We start from the raw sequence: 19575 nt of genomic DNA, 5'->3' as shown, positions 1-19575 counted from the left end.
ACAGTGTTGGCACAAGAGCAAACCAGTATAGGCCAAGATGGGCAGGGATGGTGTCCCCAGCTGCCGTTTGCCAGAAGCTGGGAATGGATGACAGGGGAGGGATCACTTGACGATTATCTTTTGTGACAAAGTTCCTCCTCTATCTTGGTGGGTCCTGCACTTATTGGCAGATTTTCTTGCCTCAGAGATTTACCATGTGGGTTGGGGAACAGCCCAGAGACTTTCCCCTCTGGAAGAACCCACAGTCCAGGTCAATTGGGAGGAACCCAGGCCCAGCCTCTACTCCAGGTTCCAGCCCAGGGCCCTGTGGACTGCAGCTGTCTATAGTGCCTCCTGTAACAGCTGCATGACAGCTACAACTCCCTGGGCTACTTCCCCATGGCCTCCTCCAAACACCTTCCTTATTCTCACCACAGGACCTTCCTCCTGGTGTCTGATAACGCTTGTGCTCCTCGGTCCTCCAGCAGCACACCCTCTCACTCAACTCCTTACACCTCTTACTCCCAGCTCCTCACACTCACACCACAAACTGAAGTGAGCTCCTTTTAAAACCCAGGTGCCCTGATTAGCCTGCCTTAATTGATTCTAGCAGCTTCTTCTTAATTGGCTCCTAGGTGCCCTAATTAGCCTGCCTTAACTGGTTCTAGCAGGTTCCTGATTACTCTAGTGCAGCCCCTGCTCTGGTCACTCAGGGAACAGAAAACTACTCATCCAGTGACCAGTATATTTGCCTTCTACCAGACTCCTGTATCCCACTGGTCTGCGTCTGTCACGCTTTCTGTTCATTCCCTCTGGGGCACCTGGCATTGGCCCTGTTGGAAGACAGGCTACTGGGCTAGATGGACCTTTAGTCTGACCCAGTATGGCCGTTCTTATGTTCTTAAACTTGCCATGAATAAATTTAGGCTGGAAGCTAGAAGAAAGTTTCTAACCATCAGAGGAGTGAAGTTCTGGAACAGCCTCCGAACAGGAGCAGTTGGGACAAACAACCTAACTAGTTTTAAGGTGGAGCTTAATAAATTTATGAACATGATTGTAGGATGTTACAACAGCAGACTCAATGACCCAGGAGGCCATTCCAGTTTTATGTTCCTATGTAAATGAGACTACAATGTTCTTGGGACTCTATCTCCCTCCTTGTTGGTCCAGTACTAAGCACACTGACATGTCTCGGGGTTTTCCATTCACTCATCATAGCACCCATTTCCACATATCTGAGTGCATAATTCATATATATTATGGGTAAAATTTCAAAAGCACTTGAGCAAATTAAAAGCCTAAGTTCCACTGAAAGCCTTTGGAACTGAGGATGCTAAATGACTCAGGTGCTTTTGAAAATGGCACGTTTGCACTTTTGAAAATATTACCCATTCTGTATAACAGTAGTAGTAGTTAATGAATGCAACAAGAACTAATACAACAAGAAACCAGGGAACAACTACAGTGCCTCTAATCCTTTGCTCTTCTAGGGAATATTAAAATACATTCCACAGGTTTCCTTGGATATATAGAATTTGCGCTTACTAACGTGTGGTGTCCTCTAACCAAGTGCATAATGGAAGATAATACAATGTTAAGGAGAGAGTTTATCAGGAGCCGTCAAGGAAAGATTCAGGTAATAACTTAAAGAACTAACAACGACACTTTGCTGAGTTCTTCTGATTTATGACATGCTTGTTTGCCTGTGTTATCTGGAGTGGCCCCTGTACTGGGAAAGCAATCAGAGAGGCCTAGGGGTGGGGTGGTGAGACCAGAGATTGTAACAGCTTCCTAGAGGGGGCTGCAGCTGCTGGATAGAAGTGCCATGCGATCAGAGCAAAGCCAGAGGGGTTGTCTGATTGTGCCGTTGCTGCTTTCAGAATCAGACTTTTCCTAAAGACGATTGGAAAGTTATTGGAACTCTGCCCCAACCCCTGTTCCCTCTCAACTTTGCTTTGGAAAATCTGGAGATTCTTTCCCCACAGAGAGCCTGTAGGAGATTTTTTTTTTTTTTTTTTTAAGTTAGTGGGTTTATTTCTGCTGGATTTCTTCTTTCTTTTGCCGAGTTGCTTTCCTGTAGCTGTTGTGCTTGGTGGATGAGGAAGCAGCGTGCATATTTGGGAGCTGTGCAGAAAGGTAAAGTTCAGCAAAGCGTCTACTACTAATTTGAAAACATTACTCCTGTTTAATGTGATAGTATTCTAGGTGGATATTGCACAGGGTTTTACTAATGGCTGGGCTTGTTATAGGTGAAGTTGTGAGCTCAGTCTTTTGAGAATGATCTGTAGAACAATGTACTGTGAAATCTAATAGTTTCCATGTCTTCTCTGTCAATTCAAGATATTCGGCTGATTTATTCATGCAGTTGAACAATGTTTTTAAGAAGGAAAATCTTTTGTGGTCATGGGATTCAGCTTTCACATGTGCAGTAAGAGGGTCAGTCCCTTTTCTAGAGGATTAAGATAGTCCACCCCCCACCTCTCCTGCCTTTCAGCTCCCCCTTCCCAGTGTAGTCATTAATACATTGACATAAGCATGGAGTGTGTTTATGTGTATGTGTGGGTTTTATATTCTAAATACCAAAGGTTAAGTCAGGGTTAAATCTTTTTTTTTTCTGGCGTTTCATCTGTTTTTATATGTTTGAGTCAACTTAAATCACAGTAAATCTACCCTCAGAAAGTGAGAGGAAATAAAAAAAATGCATAGTTCAGAAGGATTTAATTGTAATCAGGACTGATAGTGCTCTCTCACTCTTTAAAGCAGTGGTTCTCAACCAGGGGTACGTGTATCCCTGGGGGTACGCAGAGGTCTTCCAGGGAATACATCAGCTCATCTAGATATTTGCCTAGTTTTACAACAGGCTAAATAAAAAGCACCAGCAAAGTCAGTACAAACTAACATTTCATACAATGACTTGTTTATACTGCTCTATATACTATACACTGAAATGTAAATACAATATTTGTATTCCAGTTGATTTATTTTATAATTATATGGTAAAAATAAGAAAGTAAGCAATTGTTCAGTAACAGTATGCTGTGACGCTTTTTTGTATTTTATGTCTGATTTTGTAAGCAAGACATTTTCTAGAGAGGTGAAATCTGGGGGTACGTGAGACAAATCAGACTCCTGAAAGGGGTACGGTAGTCTGGAAAGGTTGAGAGCCACTACGTTAGAGTGTTTCTTATGAGCCAAGGCTTTACTCTTTCCTGCACTTGTAGATCCCTGGGAAAGGGGAGTACACAATGGATTTCAATAAAGTTAGGAGCCAGGGGGTTATGGTGTATGGCATAAGGTTCCCCTTTATTTAATGAAGCACCTACTGATGAGATTTTGTTATAGTGTTTTCACTGCAATGGGGAAAAAACAAGTGTGAGAAATAAACCTGCTGGTTGCTGCTGTTTTATGTGCAAGTCCACGGTTTGTGGTTTGGTTTTGTTCTGTTTTGTGGGAGGGTGAGAGGAGGAGGGAATTTCCTTTAACATAATGGAAAATATTCAGTGGTTTCTATATGTGAATGCAACCCGAGTGAAGTCAATGGAATTGTACAGGTGTAATAAAGGACAGACTTTGGTCCATGGTATATTTTAAATATACATTGTTATCAATGCTGCTGGGTTAGGCAAATGAGATGTGACCCAGTCCATATTCAGGCTTCTAACAGGACAAACTTATGCATTTTGGATAAGAATGTATTCTCCAGGGGACAGCAACGTATCAATGGAGGGAAATATGATTTTTGTTCCCCAGTTTCGTTAATTTCAATATGTATGTTGGTTAAGGAGAAAAATCAGCTTTCAAACAATTCATTCCCAGACTTCATAAATTGTGACGAAACTTTCATTTACAGTTTGAACATTTGAAAAGCAAAACTGAGTCTGCAATATGTTAAACAGTTATGTGATACTGTATGTACTGTACTAAGCTACTGTTCTGTGTGGACACAACTATAACTTATCAGTTGTCCAGTGCTTTAGAGAAGTCACTGGGAGTCTTTGCCCATGAGGACTACAGGATCAGGCCCAGAATCTCTTTTCTGCCTCTTGAAAACTATCTAAAATGACAGACAGCTTTCAAAATATATGTTAAGCAAGAATGTACCTTAGACAACCTTGGCTCTAGAGGAAGGATCTCTAGTTAACTGGAGTTTGTTTTGAGCTGTGAGAAATCATGACTCAACTCAAATATTTTATTTCAAAACCTAGGATCAGGTGATAATTACAGCGTTTTGTACCATTCAAAATACTGCTTTGTTTTTTGAATACTGTTTGTATGTTGAGCAGTTTGTGATTTTTCTACTTTGAGCAGTGCCTGGAAGTGGTCATTACATTGTAAAAGCTGTGTTTAGATTTTATGTGGTATGAATTTTGCAACAATAAGAGGTAAAAGAGCTGTATATAAGGAAGCATACTTTACGTATTTATTTGAAATTTGGTAGGCCACTTCTGCATATTGCTAAATACTCAGTTGTCTATGTTTGTTATATATAAAAAAAGCTGTTGCTGGAAATTAATCATAGTTATTGTATACATCAATCTAACAGAGGGCCATCCTGCTTCCATTGAAACCAGCGAGATTTTTGCCATTGATTTCAACTAGAGCAGTAGTAGTCCCAGAATGTGGAGCCATAGAATATAGGAATATTGATAATTGTGTTTCTTAATATTACACAGCTAGAAAGGGGTTGTTTGTTTCAAACAGAAATTAATTAAATTTAATAGCTAATGCTTAGTGGAATACTTATTAACTCCTTGATTGCTTAGGTACAAGTGCTCAAGAATCAACATCTCATTTCCAAGGATTTCCCACAGGTCAAATTCTAGCACACTCAAGTTTCCTAATACACATGCATATGCCACAAAGAACAATTATTTAAACATATAGTGGCCTCAAAAATTCAGCCATTACAGTGTCCAAGTTAATCTGAACTACCTACATGCAGTTCATACATTTCCTGTTATCTTTCACAACTAAATGATAGGGATTTTTTTTTTTATACTCAGAAAGTGGGTACTTATAACTGACCTATTTTTTCGATCATTTTGGTGAGGTGTATTGTTAGGACATGTATGAAACTCAAAGTTCTGGGTTCTTTTTCTGATGCTATTTTATATGCTTGCTGGGTGATTTGGGGCAGTTCTTCAACTCTTGGGCTTTATATAATAATTAATTAATTGCTACTCTGAAACCTATAATAATTGAATGCCTCTCTGAAAGATCTGCGCTAGTTCAACCACCAGCTGTTGGGCTATGCAGATATCACTTTGAGATTCTGTATTATGCAGGAGTTAAGACTAGAGAATCATAATGATCTCTCCTGGTTTTAAAAATCTACAAAAGTCCCTTCATCTCTTTGTGTTTGAGTTTCCTCATCTGTAAAATGGGGCTAATAATAGCCACCTCACAAGGTTGTTGTGAGATAGTCATTATTATAGAATTCTTCTGAGATCATTGAATTTGCCAATGTATTTCTTTGTGGTTTTTGAATCATAAATGCATACATGCTCTTTTAAAAACAAAAACAGTGACAATAACCAAATTAATGAGCAATCCTACAATTATTTTTAAAAGTCTCAAAAAATGTATTAAAAGTTAAAAAACATATAATTTTGTCCTTTTAAAGACTTTTACACAGATAGATCTGGTGCTTGTTTTCAGGGCTCAGTACTCTATTTCTTACTCAGTCAAAACTGCTTTTGACTTCAGTGGGAGTTTTGCCCGAGCAACAATTGCAGAATCAAGATGTCAATCAACTGTGGGCTTGAAGAATCCCTTCAAAGAATCCCTTCATCCCCATTTACAGCCTTGAAAAGAGGGATGGGCCTAAACCAAAACATTTGGTCCATGCACTATGATGTTAGGTGGACAGATGGAGACAGATCTTGATTTTATTGATTGCTCCATCTGTACTGGCGATTCTTGGAGTAGATTCTGTCTTAAAGGTGATTGCAGGTGAGAAGATGAACTAATTGACACCTCAGCTTTGCAAATCCTACAGAAAATTTGGTATTGTTATTTGGAATCAGGACTGACACAGCTTCAGTATTGCTATTTTGGAGAATACCAACTTCCCCTGTTCTGATGATGTGAAGAGTGTGATGTACGCCATGGACAAGTTTTACATAGATGTAGCTTTGGTACATTTTTCCCCCCCAAAGAGAAAGTATACCTAAATTGTTATAGCAGTTGACTGGAATTCTGAGTCACTAATTTCTGTCCCTAATTCTCACACTGACTCACTGGGTAACCTGGGGCAGGGCACTCTTACCCTTTCTGTGTAACTGTAAACTCACCTGTTAAGTGAGTATGATAATACTTACCTACCTCACAGGGCTGCTGGGAGAATTAATTAACATTTATGAAGTGCTCTAAGATCCTTGGATGGCACTGTGATCCCAGCCCTTTCACTTTGGGAACATCAGGCCTAAATGGCACTGGGGCCAATTGGCCTAAATGAATGAATGAATAAGGCCTGCTTGGCAGCCAAGGAGGAAGGGCAAGAAGAGAGAAGCCTATACAAGTGAAGTTGCACCCTGCTCATATCACCCGGGAGTGTGTGTATCCACTGTCCCAACGGCCCTGTGGAGGGAAGGGTGCATGATGACCACAGTCTCTATTCTGTTGCCTATTGAGGGTCAGTTTATCTTCCTCAGAACTTGCCTTCATACAGCCTGTTTTGTCCAGGGATTAGGATTTGCTCTTAAGTAAATGCAGGTGTTTAACAGTAAACTGTTTTATTGAAGAAAGCCAGCACTGTGTCTTGGCCATGTCAAGGCTGTTAAAGAAAGCTTTGGCCAGCAGCCTTCCCTAAGTGAGGCCTGTACTTTACTAAAAGAGTGAAAAGAGTTGCAAAAAGGCAGCCTGGAGGATGATTGTTCACAGCTGGGGATGAAGGACCTCATGCCCTGCTCCCTTTACCATTCCACAGGAACATACCAGGTATGTACTTTACCGGTATCCATTTTGGCCTTTAAAATCTTTTAGTGTCTCCAGCGTGTGGACTTCCAGGATAAACACAATATGTTATGCTTGTTGAAGGAGGCTAAGTATGCTCAGATTATCTTTATGGCAGATTAGGAGAGTCCAAAATGATAATAAGTGACACGGTAATGGATTTACATGTCTAAAGTGCATTTTCTTCCTGCTTGCTAATCCATCTCCTTTGTTTATATATTTCATAATGTAATTATGCTCTCAAGGTTGCTAATTTTGTGCATAGTTTAAAAATATGATCATAGCTGGGCTGGAACACTCAGGACTCTGGGTTTAGTGGTAGAGGCTTGCTTCTCTGTCCTTCATATAGTAAGACAGAATTTCCATAGCCTGCAGGGTCTACTGTAGTGATCTCTTGTTGATATGAAATTAGCATTGCCTTTCCTTACGGGGACCGTGTCTTCACCATTCTTTTCTGTCCCTGCTGCTATCTGATTACCCATAGGGTACAGACCTATGTGATAACAGGACTGAGGTAATGAATTGCTTGAGGCTTGAGGTGACAGATTGATTTGCAGTGATAATCTAATAGACAGGTGTGTTGACGCAGCCTGTTTCCAGTCCACCTCCACTGGAAAAGATCTGAGGAATTAAGTAGCATCAGAGACAGAGGAAGGGAGGATGCTATTAAGGTTGAGTGTTTGTCTTTCTAGTTCTTTAAGCTACATGGACACTCTGTTAGCTTGGGGGCAGCAGAAAGCGGAAGTTTAATCCATTTAGGAATGTATTTCTCTGCAGTCTTGGGGGGGGAGTGAGAGAGAAACCAGTATTGTTTGGAGAGCAGAGCATTGCAGTGGGATCACATTCAGGGTACTTACTCCATGGCTCTGCCTTGCTGTTTAACCCATCATTGTTGCATTGAGATACTGGCAGACAAAGATGGGTGTGGTGCCCACTAACCCATGCTGAGGAAACCAAAAGAAGGAGTATGACTGAGCATGCGTTCTTTGCCACGCCAGTTGAACGGATCTTGCATAATGAAAATGGAGGGAGTGGGACTTTCATAAAAACATGCCTGCAGGGTCATTTGGTTTTATTTTAATGTTAAAGGTTTGATTTTTGTTTTGAGAGTGTGGTTTTAATTTGGATAAACAGTTCAGTCTGTAAATCACATGTTGGACCATTGATATAATGGAGCATTTAGCTCTTGCCACTCTTCTCTTGTACATGAAAAGCCTTAAACTGTGTGTTAAATTTCCATCCGACACCCCCCCCAGAATATTTAAGCCTGTATGTTCGGTGCACTAAAATTATGTTGGCTGTACACATAAGATAGTCCCACAGATTCGTGAAAGAGCGGTATTTGCAAATACATTGTTTGGGAAGATAAAATAGCTTTGTTTTCCTCTCCCCTGCATCTTTTCACCCTACTCCATCCCAGCCAAATATAATAAAATACCTTAAAAAATTAAAAAATAATGTTCCGGCCAGATTCCAATTTGGGTAATTATGTTCTCTGCACCAAGACACCCCCTGCAGTTTCAGTTGGATATGGTGGTATCCTCTTCCTGTCCTAAACTGTTGCACAATATTGCTCTGTCCAATTCTGTTTAAAAAAACAAAACAAAACAAAAAAAACCCAGCCAAATTCCACCCCAGAAGTGGCTGCCATTTCAGCTGTGGGCAAAGGCCAAGATCTTCAAAAGTATTTAGGCAACTAACACCTTAACTCGACTTTAACTTTGGACCCAGCAGATCTTCAGAGTCTTTATTCAACTCCTGTTGAGTCAAATGAAAATTTTACCTAAATAAGGGCTGCTGGGTGAGTCCGTAAAAATGTAGTCTGACATATAATTTGTCATTACTTTGGATGAAATGTATTAGACAGATGGAACATCAATAATAATAATAAATACATCTATAGAACCTTTAAATTGGGGGTATTAAATAATTTTGGTATAAAGTATTGGTGTCCCATTTTACAGAGGGGGCACCCAGCGATTCAGATCACACAGCAGGTCACTGGCAATCAAATCCAGGCATAAAACCTGGAAGTTGTGGCTCCATGTGCTCTAGTGATTAGTCCAGGGAACATCTCATTCAAATTCAGTTAAGTTTGCAATCTCCAACACTATCGTCATGATAAAATATTTTTGTTTAAATAGGGCGGGAAAATTACCTCTGTAGGTAAAACTCTGTTTCAATGAACTGAGTATCATTATTGTCATTTCAGTAAATACCACACTAATTACAGTGCAATATTTTAAATAGAAATGCTATTTTGAAAGATGGAAAGGCTTCCTTACGACAACAGTAAAACTCTGCAGCTGCAAGTTGTTCCCTGTTGTGGTCCAAAAAGGTGAGGTTTACATATCTTAGGAGACTTCTTATTCATCAGCTGCAAAACCTCATTAAAAGATCACAGCAATTTGATGTTGTTGTCTTCAGATGGACACCAGACTTAGAAGTTGGTCTACATTTAGTACTGTCATAAATTCTAGGGCTAGGAGGCAGTATCATGATCACCTCTTCTGACCTCCTTCATGATATAGGCCATTGAAAATCACCCAGTAATTTCTGTATTAAGCCCATAACTTCTATAGCATATCTTCTAGAAAAATATCCCGTCTCGATGTAAAGAATAATTAAGGACCTAATCCAGTAAGGCACTCTTAAGCGTGCATGTAATTTTAAGCATGCAAGTAATCCTGCTGAAGTGGGAACTATTCGTGCTTCAAGTTTCATAAATGCTTAAGTATCATGCTGAATTGGGCCCATATTTATTTACAGAAAAGGGGTAATTTCTAGAAATATATTTAAAAACAAAATGGGGGGGGGGGGTTATGTTCTAAATATACAGCAAACTCGCTTGGTTGTAGAAAATTGTGAACATTCCACTTATCTGCCCACTGCTTGAATATTTTCAGATCCCTTAAAGGTGCCCAGATTTGTTATTTGAGCACAGGACTTTATTGCTAGTTTTTGACTCGAATTATTTTTAATAATATGAAACTATAACGTTTAGCAGGTGGAAAAAATCACTGGCTAGGCAGGTGGCCAACAAGGATTACAAACACTAATGTTACTATTTATTTATATTGCAATTTATACATAATATAAAGATCAACGGGAAATTTACTAATTGTGCCACAGCTCGTCTTTGTGAACACATGTCCCTGTTACTGCCATCCTCCTTTTCCCTCCCCTGTTCCCTCCATTGTTTTTATTTTCCGCTTGTTGCATCTTGTTTGAAACTAGATCATAAGATCTTCCAGGAAGAGACTCTCTCCTGCTGTGTGTTTGTACATACTCTGCATAATGGGGACCCAATCTAGCTAAGGCCTCTGGAGGATGCTACCATAATACTAATAAAATAATGAATCATTTCTCACTGTGCTGGGTGCTGCACAGACATAAAGAGCTAGACTCTTTGCAGCCCTTGCTTGGCCATGGAGGACTGGATGAGAAGCTTCCTATACATGCTTGCCTAAGGGTGATATGCAGTAACAGATGCTGTGCTTTGCTACTCCATGGCTGGAAGGGGGCAGGAGGGTAGAAGGTGGTGGTACAACTGATGGAGCAGAGTGTCAAGAGGGATTGTGCCTACTTAGAGGCACGAACTCTTCAGTTGCCTTTTTTAGGGTTGTGTAGCTCTGCACTGTCCATATACAAGGCTGAACCTAAAAGCCACAGTCTAGCCCAAAGCAAGAAACAGTCTCTCCCCCCGCCCCCAAGATCTTAAAAACTAGATTATAAAGTGCAAAGCTGTGCATAATAACATATGGTTAAGTTCACCCCGATACAGAGGGACAACACAGGCTTATGCAGCAATTTAAATTCTCAAAATAGATCATAAGTGTGAGTTAAGAGGCCCGGGGCATAGGCCGATTGCTTGTACCTGGATGTGAATATCACCCCGGTAGCAGAGGCTGTTTGAAGGCAACACAAGGTTACATTAATCAGCTGTGTGTGTACAGGTTACTGGTATGTTTCACACCCTTAAATAAACAATTAGGGGAGAGCAGCTGTTTGTTACAGGACATTTACTTAGTAGTTAAGATGCTGAATAGCTAATGAGAGCCCAAACCATATCTCAAACAGTGTGGGTACTGAACACCCACAACCATTGGGAACACAATTCCCCCTCCCACACACACACACAAATTATTTTTAACTTAACTGATACATCTCAGCTTCCCCAGGACCTCTGCAATCCCAATATAATTTGTTTCAAATTGTTGGCTTTTTTTGTGCCTGGTGTGAGTATGTTGCTCTACACTATCACATCATACAAGGCCACTACAGAACAGCTTCTGCCTAAACTTCAGTAACAGACTGTTCCTTTTGGGTTTGAAGAATGAGATGTTATCTCATTTTAATACACAAACACAAATCCAGATGCTATGGATAGGAAGTGTGACCTGGCTAGATCCACAGTTATGTTTGTTGATTAATTGATTGAAGATTAAAATCATGCTTGAAAAAACCTCCCAAAATGCTTCCTTTTAACTTGAGCTACCTGCAGCTACTCTTTTAAATGTAAGTATTTCATAGTATTTTAGGGCCACGTATGTGCATGTTATCTCCTCCTGGTAATTCTGTGAATTGTCATAGATCCTGTGCCTTTAGAATTGTTTTCATTTTCCTCATCATGTGACTTTAATGTGATTTGAGAAACCAAAGTTCAGGTAACTTTTGGCCTGATTCTGCAATTCTTACTTGGGCCAATCTCCCATTGACTCCAGTGGGAGTTTTGGCTGAGTAAGAACTGCAAGATCAAACTCTTAGGTCTTAAATAATAGACCGACATACTTTCAAGTAGTAGAGTTAGATTAGTATAAATAAATCAAAGCACTGAGATTGGAAAGCTTGAGTAGCTATGTGTGTGTCATTGCTATTTCTTAAGGCCCTGCACTGCTCACTTCTTTCTTACTCAAAAAAATCTCTGAATAAATACTCACTTCTAAAATTAGAAGCATGTAAACTTTGCTGATCTCGCTGAGCTGTTACTGCTTTTTGATTGTGATCCCTGGAAAGGTAATGCCAAGTCTTTCAGGTGTTGATGACACACCTATTTATTATCTATACATGCTGCCTCCATCCCTAAATAAAACAGGTGAGCAAATATTGACAGATCACCCACACCCTCTGGGCACGCTATGCCTGTTGAAAGAAATGTCTGACTTTGAGAAACACTATGATGTTCATTTTAAAAAGCTCTCTATTCTGTATTTGTTATAAGGCTGCAGGTGTTCCTTTTCAGCAGAAAATCCAGTGGCATCACTCCAGCCTTGTATCCAGCTGTTTCACTTAGTCTGAAGGCCCTCCCGTCTTCTATAATATTTCTATGGAAACTAATATCCCTCTTTTGTGTTATGTCTTTTTCTCTCTCTCCTGTCTGTACCATAACTATTAAAAAATTGCTGTGCAACCTTTCTTTCACTCCTTTTGTATATGTTGTCTACCTGAAGCCTGATTGTGTGACAGCGTTTACTTGCATGAGTAGACTCATTGACCTGACTCTTAGATTTAGATTAGTCTTTCTTGATTAAATGACACGTGCTGTTCAGAATGCTTTTCAGTGGGAAACAATGGAATAGTTTGACTACTGAGCTTTTCAAGCCTTTGACAAACACATTTGTGATAGAAATTTAACTTTCAGCCTTTCTGAATGTTAATGTATTAACAAAGGCTGATTTTTAGAGGTGGAGGGGTATGGACTGTACCACCAAAATATCATGAGTCCTAGGCGGTATTTATATTAGAGAATTGAACTGGTGGGATTGCGGTCGTGGAGGCTCCAACTGTGCAGTGTGCCCATACTAGTCATCCTGTTCCTTTTGGTCGCAGTTTTGCCCACACCCTTACTTGCACTGTAGAACATCATTACACTTGCTCCTTTATCAGACTGCCTTCTCTTGCAGTTCCTATCAGTGCTCCTTGAAGCAGTGGCTTGTGGGAGATTTTGAAAGGCCTTCTGGGAGCCCAGTTGAATTGTGTGTGTGTGAAGAGATCAAGCTCAATAATTCCATGGGAAACTCTGATAGGTCCCCTATGGTCCTTTACTCACAATTATCAGAAAACCTCAGACCCCTCACCCTCTCCCCGAACCTTCCCAGTAGGGTTACCAGATAGCAACTGTGAAAAAATTGAATGGGGGTGGGAGTGTAATAGGTGCCTATATAAGAAAAAGTCCCAAAAAAACGGGACTGTCCCTTTTAAAAACGGGACATCTGGTCACCCTACTTTCCCTGCAACTGTCTGACAAATTATTTTCTCTAGAGTTTGCAAGTCACAGGAGCTGTAAACACATTTATAAGCTTTGTGGCCATTTTAAAAAGTTTTTTTCCCCCCAGTGGAGGCAGAGGCTCAACAGGTAGGCTGACGCCTTATTAGGGTCCCGAAATTCCCAAATGTAATGTGCTACTTGTGGAGTGATAACATTGCCTCCCCATGTGAGAATGCAATACCTTCGGGCTGTCAAGGCTGTATCCCCACTTTGAACTTTAGGGGTACAAATTTAGGGGCCTGCATGAAAACTTCTAAGCTTAACTACCAGCTTAGGTTTGGTTCACTGCCACCATCCCAATGGATTCCCTTCCCTGGGAAGCCTTGAGAAACCTTCCACCAACTCCTGGTGAATACAGATTCAACCCCTCTGGGATCTTAAAACAAAGAGAAATTAACCATCCCCCCTTCTTTCTCCCACCAACTCCTGGTGAATACAGATTCAACCCCCTTGAATCTAAAACAAGGGAAAAAATCAATCAGGTTCTTAAAAAAGAAGGTTTTTAATTAAAGAAAAAGGTAAAAATTATCTCTGTAAAATCAGTATGGAAAATAACTTTTCAGGGTAATCAAACTTAAAGAGCTCAAAGGACTCCCCTCTAGTCTTAGGTTTAAAGTACAGCAAACAAAGATAAACACTCTAGTAAAAGGTACATTTACAAGTTGAGAAAACAAAGGAAAACTAAGACGCCTTGGCTGGCTATTTACTTACAAGTTTGAAATAGGAGAGACTTGTTTAGAAAGATGTGGAGAACCTGGATTGATGTCTGGTCCCTCTCAGTCCCAAGAGTGAACGAACTCCCAATCAAAGAGCACAAACAAAAGCCTCCCCCTCCCCCACAAGATTTGAAAGTATCTTGTCCCCTTATTGGTCCTTTGGGTCAGATGCCAGCCAGGTTACCTGAGCTTCTTAACCCTTTACAGGGAAAAGGATTTTGGAGTCTCTGGCCAGGAGGGATTTTATAGTACTGTACACAGGACAGCTGTTACCCTTCCCTTTATAGTTATGACACGGGCGCTGTTGAATTTTTGTCATTTTATATGCTGGAGTTAGGTAGAGCGGGTGTGAAGCGTGGCGAGCAGTGATTGCTGAAATACAGGCCCAGATTCTCAGTCCTGCTGTCGTGCACCTCACGAGACTGGAGAGGACATGAACAAACCACGCTGAGGCTGGAAAAACCATAGAAGACTAGAGAGATGCTGGGATCTGTAGCACATTGAGGGTCAGAGTTGCTGCAGATCTATAAGCAAGGTAAGGTTGGGAAAGTATTGGGAGGCTGGAGAGAGAACATGGAGATCTGAGGCAGCAATAAATGCTAAAGAAGCCATGTAGACTCGCAGATGAACTGAGTTTGGAAAAGGATCAGAAGACTGGAGAAGGGCTATGGTCAGAAGTGGATAAGAGGATTTCTGGGTAAATATTTGATGAGGATAGCATAAAATGAGAGAGGCTATCAATTTAGTTTCAATGGTGCTAGATTAAGCAGGGACTTACAGAGCAGTAGATTGTTGGTGGGAAAGATTGGTAACAGAAAACCATGATTTTGGTTGTTTTTTTTCCCCCAGGCTGCTTGAAACTCATAAGGAACCACATTTTCTGATATGTCTTTATCCTACAGTTCTGACAATGGTATGATGTAACCTGTCATTTTCTTGGGGAAGAACCTTTTAAAATGATCACCCTGCTTTTTGTAACAAGCTCTCTGAGGAGCAGAGAGCAGAATTCTGAGAGTATGAGCATGTTTGGTATATTGGGAACACGCAGAAAGAGGAAAAACCTAAATGTGCTGATGGGGCCTTATTTCTGTGAATCAGAATAATTCCGCTGAAGGCAAATGGAGTTATACTGGTGCAAAACTAATGCAAATGAGATCAGGAACAGCCCATAGTGGTATGTTGTTTTTTTCTACTTACTGATGAGGGTAAGAGATGAAGGGCAAATTCGCTTGTTTAAAAATATTCCTGTTATGATAACTGCATCCTTCATCCTGCATCAGATTTCAAACACCTTATCCTCATCCCAGCACAGCTGCTCATGCTGTCAATGAAGTCATCTGCAACTAAACACCCGCCTCTGCTGTATTATTTGCCAACTCTTAATGAACCAGACTGTAAGTACTGAGCATTGGTTCCGAATGAGAATGGCTGAGATGTCTGTTCAGGTTCAAGTTTCAGATAATGGTTTGGAAATAGTAAGTGATATGAAGCTAAAGAAACTCATTACAAGAAGGAAATATCAGATAGTAGAAGGTATTTATGATTGTTGGCTTTGAATGGTTCATGCTTTCCTGGGGAATCATAATATTTCATGTAAACGTTCAGAGGATCTATGTAACACTCGAAGCATACACTTCTAATGAAATTCTGTATTCCCACTGATGCAGGAATTTCTCGAGGTGTAATTATCCTGCTTGTTAGACACCTTTGTTAAATTAAGCTAACAGAACCTATATAGAATGTGTTCTCTCAATGACCATACTATCTTTTAAAAGATTGTAGTAGATTTTTAAAAGAAAGTGTTGTAAAGCATATGTTTTTAATCCGATGTTTGAGGCAGTCTTAACTAGTGTTCAGAGCACAGGCCTGAAAGTCAAGAGAACTAGATTTTCTTCCTATTGATTCTGTATGTAACTGCGAGCAAACCATTTAGATTCTCCATGCCTCAGTATTCCCTCCAGTAATATCCATCTTTGTAAAATGATTTCAGAAATTCAGATGAGAGCAACACATTTTTGCAAATTATTTTATTATTATTTGATGTAGTATTTCATTATATTCCGATACATCCTGGAATATATTTATTTTCCTTAGCTGTCTCATAACTTCTTCAGTTACAGGTACTTTTCTCAGTTATTTGCACAGGAGGGCTCTGCCTGATTAGCATTTAGAGTATAGTAGGTTTATTCTTCAGCCGTTGAACTCACTTTCTTTGTCTTTGGCTCATTCATGTGGGTACCATTACGGTTGTTTGAAGCAAATCCCTGGTGACTAGCTGGTGTGTTGACCTGTACAGCTGCAGAGGGAAGAACTTTTAGAAAGAAATGATACTGTTTAAGCAGATAGAATGTCTTGCTTTATTGTACTTCACCGGTGGGAGAAATGAAGGGCATGTGCTGAGCAAATCGTAGTTTTCCTTTGTCCTGTAAGTAGCGCTGACAACTCTCAGGGCAAAAGTAATGAAAGACTGAAACATTTGTTCCTTAATATTGTGATTTTTTTTTTTTTTGGTAGCACCTCCTTTTTTTTTTTTTTTTTTTTTTTTTACATTAGTTACAGAATTTGAATCCAGATTTCATACACCCTAAAGTTCAGGTATTCAGATGTGAAGTTTTAATTGAGGCCTAACTCTAGTTGATATGTTGCTTGTCCAAAATTTTCTTCCTCCCTGTGGTAGTTCTTCCATACTGCTGTGACTCCCATTGGGGATGGAGTAAAGTGGGAAAACTCCCTCACTCGCTTGAATGAATTATCTGAACCCTCAGAGAACGCTTTAGTGGCCTAAAGGTGTAGAGAGTTTCCAGGTTGCTTTAACTATGTTTGAACAGCTTGCAGCAGGAGAAAAGGTATTCACTGGAAAAAAAATAGGAGAGGAAAAGTGAAAATACTAATTGCCAAAAGCAACATAGAAGTTCTATGGAATCTGAGTGAAGGAAGGAGCGAGAACTTTTTTGTAATACTTTCAGCTTGTATGAGAGCTTGAATATAAAATTCCAGGCAATTGTAACTGTTGAGGCCCTTTTGGGATCGTAGAACATCATGATGACTGCCTGTACTGCTGTGTTTGTGTTTCTTGGAGATTAAGAGTTGGCAAATATGAACGACATCTTTTAACGAGCATTTTATTTTATGTGAAACCTCATCTTCCCTGAAGGGAAGCAAGCTTTTCTTACTTGTTTTAAATTTTTGCAAGTAATTTGCTTATTCCTATGTTTAGAGATGGGTGAACTGTTTGTAAGGTGTTTTGGTTGGGTCTTCGTTAGTGAGGCTACTCTAAGAAGCAAGTGCTAATCAATGAGCATAAGAATATTCGGCTGATGATGACATTTTACTGTTAGTGACATAGCTATTGCTGAACTGGTCATGATTTTCTTGAATATATTTGTTGTTCCTTATTTGTAATAAAATATGATATTTGGATAGTAACACAGGCTGCTCTTGTGAGTCATTCCTTCTTACCTGGAACAAGTACAGCAGATTCCGCTTAATAGCAACCCAGATATTAACAACTTCTGGTTAATAGCAACATTTATCTGGGAACCAATCCCGTCCCGTTGATTTTAATGTTAATGGGATTTGGATATTGGCAACAGCATGCCCATTATTAGCAACAATTTTTGGAAGAAAGGCTCTACCTGAGGGCAGGTTTGCAAGGCTGCAGCCCTAGAAGAAAGTGGTAAGACGTGCTGAGCAACCCGTGCAAGCAGGTTTGCGGGGCTGCACCCAGGGAAGAAAGTGCTGGAACCTGTCTTGGTGTATGACCAAGTCCAGCTCTGCAAACCTGCCTGCAGCTGGTGGTCATCCCATACCAGTGCTTCCTTCTGGGGCTGCAGCCTGGCAAACCGACCTGTGTGCGGGGACTGAAATACAGGAGGTAAGGGGTGGTGAGATGGGAGGGGAGGCTGTGGGCTGAGCAGTAGTGGGACAGGGGTAGAGGGAACTGCAGCCCAGATGCTGGAACTGCACCGTACCTCTTCCTGTGCTCTCTGGATTGTGCCCTGTCAGGGGACTGAACACAGGAAAGGAAGCACTGGGATGTGGAGCACTGGGATGCTTGGAGAGGGTAATGTGAGCCCCCAGCGCCTCTGCTCCAAGTGGAAAGCCCTGGCATCCAGGCTGCATCCTCCCTGAAGGCAGATTTGCAAGGCTGCAGCCAGGGAAGGCATATCCCAGCACTTCCTTCCTTTTTGCTGCCTCTCAAACCTGCCTTCCTCTTACTAGCAACAGCCAGATAATAGCAACTTTTTGCTGGCAGACGAGCTGAGGGGTTGCTAATAAGCAGAATCCACTGTAAACACTCTATTACTTTTTTTACAACATTCAGATGTTTTAGATCTCGTGTGCTTCTTATTTTAATGTTTAGATCTAACTCTGATGTTTATGAATGGTTCTGAATTACGGAACATACTTATGACTCGGAAATGGACATATAAGCCAAGTCATTACCATCTGATAGCTCTTCAGTGGCCTATATGAAAGAAGTTCATGGCCTCCATTCAATTCCTAATAAACTTTTGTCCCTCTTGCCAAAAGCACTATGAAAATAGGCTCTAACTACTGCTCTTGATGGTGTTATCATATCAATATAAACAAAAGGCTATATCAGGGTTTAGTGGGGGAGATTGGCACTCCTGCTATGGATGCGTTACCTGTATTGTGAACAAATAAAGGTCTCCAGAGTTGTTTAATTTGATGACAAACATAGCAATTCTAAAATGGAGTGGTGATGATTGAAATAGTGTTTATCCTGAGCACTGTTGTTTTAAAGAACTTTATTTACCAGAGTGGGGGGGAGGAGAGGAAGGGAGGAAGAAATACTGGAATTGTAATGAGAGAACCTCAAAAACCACAATTTTTTGCAGTTCCTTTCAATTTTTCAAAATTAGTCCAATTGTATCAAAATTGTGTGACGTTTGCCTATTTTCACTCAAAAATAAGCCAGTTGTTGAACATAAAAATTTTTGAAAGCGGAAATATATTTTGGATAAGGATCAATTCATTTTTACAAAAACCTTGCATTTTAGTTGGTACAGTGCAGACCACATTGGGGGCCCAATCTCAGTCTGATCTCTAGACACTACTGTCATACAAATTATTATTATTAGTAGTAGTAGTAAAGAGCATAAACAGAAGAAGACATTTTTCTCTTACGCAGTTCTCAGACTCTCAGTAGCATGCTGACACTGAAATGTAGAAGGGATGTTGCTGCTGGCTCGTCACTGGTCTTAATGGTGAGTTATCACAGTGGCTGCCCTTAGTGTCAACATTTGGGGGATCCAAATCTTGGTGGTTTGGTTTTGTTTTGTTTATTTGCTTGTACGTTTTGGGTAGGGAGGGAGCACCGAAAATGTTTTCCATCCCGGATTGGATAGTTTTGGCTGGACATATTCCTGGAGGTTTCATCACATGACATAATCTTTAATTAAAGATTAATCTTTAATTCCTGGAGACTCCAGGACAATCCAGGAGGGCTGGCAACCCTAGTCCCGGAGACAAAACACCTAGGACTGGCCCTGTCATCACCAGTTACTAAAATGTATATTATGGGTTTTGTTCCTGCTTCCGCTGAGGTCAATGGGAGTTTTGATGTTGACTTCAGTGCAAGGAGAATTGGGCTGTTTGTGGGAACAGTAAAAACTTGCCTACGCCTATTTTTGA

General features: G+C 40.4%; 1 protein-coding gene across 8 annotated transcripts in view; it reads left to right on the top strand.

The window, feature by feature from the left end:
- Positions 1 to 19575, top strand: part of TNS3 (tensin 3) — a 423008-nt gene that overhangs the window by 100792 nt on the left and 302641 nt on the right. For 2 of the 8 annotated variants that reach the window (XM_034761307.1, XM_034761306.1), the window contains exon 1: positions 1811 to 2115. The exons of the other annotated variants lie outside the window; for them this stretch is intronic. The gene's annotated coding sequence lies outside the window, so the exon portion shown is untranslated. Of the gene's footprint in view, positions 1 to 1810; positions 2116 to 19575 lie in introns of those variants that run through there. 8 annotated transcript variants of the gene reach the window in all.

The sequence above is a fragment of the Trachemys scripta genome, chromosome 2 (assembly GCF_013100865.1).
Source record: "Trachemys scripta elegans isolate TJP31775 chromosome 2, CAS_Tse_1.0, whole genome shotgun sequence".
In the NCBI taxonomy this organism is placed as follows: Eukaryota; Metazoa; Chordata; order Testudines; family Emydidae; genus Trachemys; species Trachemys scripta.
The sequence above is the reverse complement of the archived record's forward strand: the minus strand, read 5'-3'. Positions and strand labels throughout refer to the sequence as shown.